Source organism: Phymastichus coffea, unplaced genomic scaffold, assembly GCF_024137745.1.
Source record: "Phymastichus coffea isolate CEN01 unplaced genomic scaffold, Cenicafe_Pcof_1.1 PCOF00141, whole genome shotgun sequence".
Classification (NCBI taxonomy): domain Eukaryota; kingdom Metazoa; phylum Arthropoda; class Insecta; order Hymenoptera; family Eulophidae; genus Phymastichus; species Phymastichus coffea.
This window is the reverse complement of record NW_026706952.1, coordinates 87,638-90,539: the sequence shown is the minus strand read 5'-3', so window position 1 is coordinate 90,539 and position 2,902 is coordinate 87,638.

The following is a 2,902-nucleotide window of genomic DNA, read 5'->3' as shown; positions in this document are numbered from 1 at the left end:
ATAAATAAATGGATTTTATCGAATTTTCCATCTTTTATTACTTTTCCGTTCGTCATTTCCATCTTTTATTACTTATTGTCACCATTTCCTGCTTTCCTATTCCCCGCTGTTTTTTAATGAAAAATTCTTGTAATTCTTCGTTTTATTCGAAATTTTGGAAAAGAGATAATGTGACATCAATTTTTATTTTAAATAATTATAGCGTATGCAAACCAAAAAAAGAAAAAGCGTTCAATAATGCAATCAGCCAAGAAAATTACTCTAAGCTAAAATTCAAGAAACCCTTGAGAAAGGCTCGTCATCAACTTGCAGATTCAAAAAAAAAATTAAAGTATCCCTGGAAGCACAGAAAGCGAGGGGTAAACGAAGGTTCGGAGGCCCTCCAAAATAAAAGCTAAAAACGTAAAGAAGAGAAAGAGAGATATGCGAAGGCGAAAACAATAAAGCGAGAGAGAAGGTTAAGCGGAGCAGCTCATTCGGCGTGGCGGAAGAGTGAAATGGACCATGAAAAATTTCTTTAATTACTCTCAAGTCGAAGCTGCGCAGCAGCCACGGCAGCAAGTGCCGTGTAATTCCACGTGTGAGCGGCTCGGCTCTCTCGAAATTGAATAAATTCATTTCACACCTTGTCAGCGAGCAATTATTTCGGGCTGCAGTTCTCTCGCTCGGGGATGCCCGACTCCAAACTCGCAGGCTTCCTCGCCGCGAGCGAAATTGAAAGACGATCACGCGCGGCCTGCGCACTACACGCGACGTCGGTGAAACCTACCGCGAATCATCAAAGTCTTTTTCAAGAGTGTCTACCTGAGGCGCCGCTAGAGCGTACGTACAACATATACATACGTGTTTTACATTTGGACGTTGATGAGATGACACTCGGCGCTAGTAAGAGATGGACGTACTTTGCTGGAGAAGTAGCAGACGTAATGCTTTGAGAAAATTATTTAGACTAAAGAGATGGATAATTGGTAATCGAGTAAGGTTTTTTTGAAATTAATTTGCTTTTAACGATAGTGTCGCTATATAAATGGAAATTGAAAAAATACGTGAAAACGTTGATGAAGCAGAGGGCGAGCCGCGCGCGGCAAAGTCGCTCCCGATATTATTAACCCAATGGGCATTTTGCAAAAATTAAATTTAGTACGCGTGTAAATTATGCCACGATTTCCTGTGCTCCGAGGAGGCTAAGTAGGCCTCGCTCGTCTCCCGAAAAACGGCGCGTCTTGCGCGCACGATAAAGAGAGCGAATTTATGCAGCGATAAATTAAAAAGGTCGCGCCCGAAAGCTACGCGCGCGCGCGCGCTCGCCGCACAAAAGCCGCGAGGAATACACGAGTTTTCGCCTCGTCGCGCGCCCGCACGATTATGCAAAGCTCCACACGGTGGAAAGCGATATTTTTATCCCAGCGCTTGCACGCGCGTCTCACTTTTATTTTGCTGCGCGCGAAGGCTAATCTCGGGGGCCAAAGGTTCACGCTCGGCTGCGCTCTCGATGACGGGCGTCTCGCGCCGACAGCCGAACGCATCGAAATAAATCCCTCTCTTTCTCGTTTCCGCTCGACGAGAGTCAATTTAGATAATGCGCCAAAGCAGCACTTCGCGGGATTCCCTGCTTTTCTTATTTCCCCGTTGTTCGCGAGACTCCTTTCCTTTTAATGGTCGCGACGAGTCGTCAACAGCAGATTTGCCTGTCTGCTAATTTAATTATGTATCGCAGAATGCGAAAGGAAGAATTAGCGCTTTCGATAATACTGCCAGAGGCGTTATAATGCTGACGAGTTTTGCATATATTTCAATAATTTGGTCGAATTGCCTGCGAGGGTATCCAAGTGGTTTTTGAGTGCCTCTTTCTTCAACGTTGCCTCCTACATTACAAGTTTAACGGTGATTAACAAAGCTTAAAAAAGTGCTAAAGTTGGAGAATTGGCAATCGATGAACGGGGAAACAATCGGACAGCCATAATCCCTCCTCACCGAAAGCGTGCCAACAATCATTGCTCGTGTACAAAAGTCGAAAATGGATATTGCAGTTGCAGGTAGTTCCCAGTCGAACAGTCGAATGTAAGAAGTGTGCAAACCCGAACCCAACCCAACCCGAGGTGCATTACGCGCAGCACCCGCATTCAAAACAAAAGCGCGCATCCTTCCGCCGATTTTGTGGACGTGGAGCTCCACCACACATCGGTCATGAGAGAGAAGTGGAGGCGAGAGCGGGCGGCACGGTTCAAAGAGGTTTTTAGCGAATAGGGTCTTGGTGTCGATTCGATTCTCTCAGTGCAGCGCAAGAGTTAAGGCTGCTCGCGCGTGCTCGTGAGCAAGCGGCGACGAGATTGTCGGCGACCGATCGGCTCTGCGCGAGATGTTGTGATGGGTGGAGCGGGAGAGAGAGAGAGAGAGAGAGAGAGAGAGAGAGAAAGAGAGGCGGCTTCCGAGCTTGTAATTATGTTGATACGAATGATCTGCGGCGAGCCGCAGAGAGCGGACGCGTGAGACTCTCTCCCTCCCTCTCTCTTCGTGGCGAAACCAGTTTAAGTGGTTAAGTGCAGATGTAATTGATTTCCATTTTACGAGGGCCAACACACCGAGAGAGCGCGCACCACCATACTACCTGTCCCCTTGCGTCGTAGCCGTCTGCATGTCTGCAAGGATGCAAGGAGAGTGTTAAAGAGAAAGACACGAATGAGCGACCGGACGCGCAAATGAATGCGCGTTAAACGCAACTCGCATCTTCCTATACGCGCGCAACCGGAGAGATTAAGCTGCCAGAGAAGGGAGGGGATATATATGTCGGATGTGTATTCCGGGGAAGCGGGTGTGCGAGAACGATCGCTTTCTTTTTCGGAAAGACTGTCGATGTGTTACGGAGACTCGAGTTATGCCTTATATGCCGTCGTTTTGACGC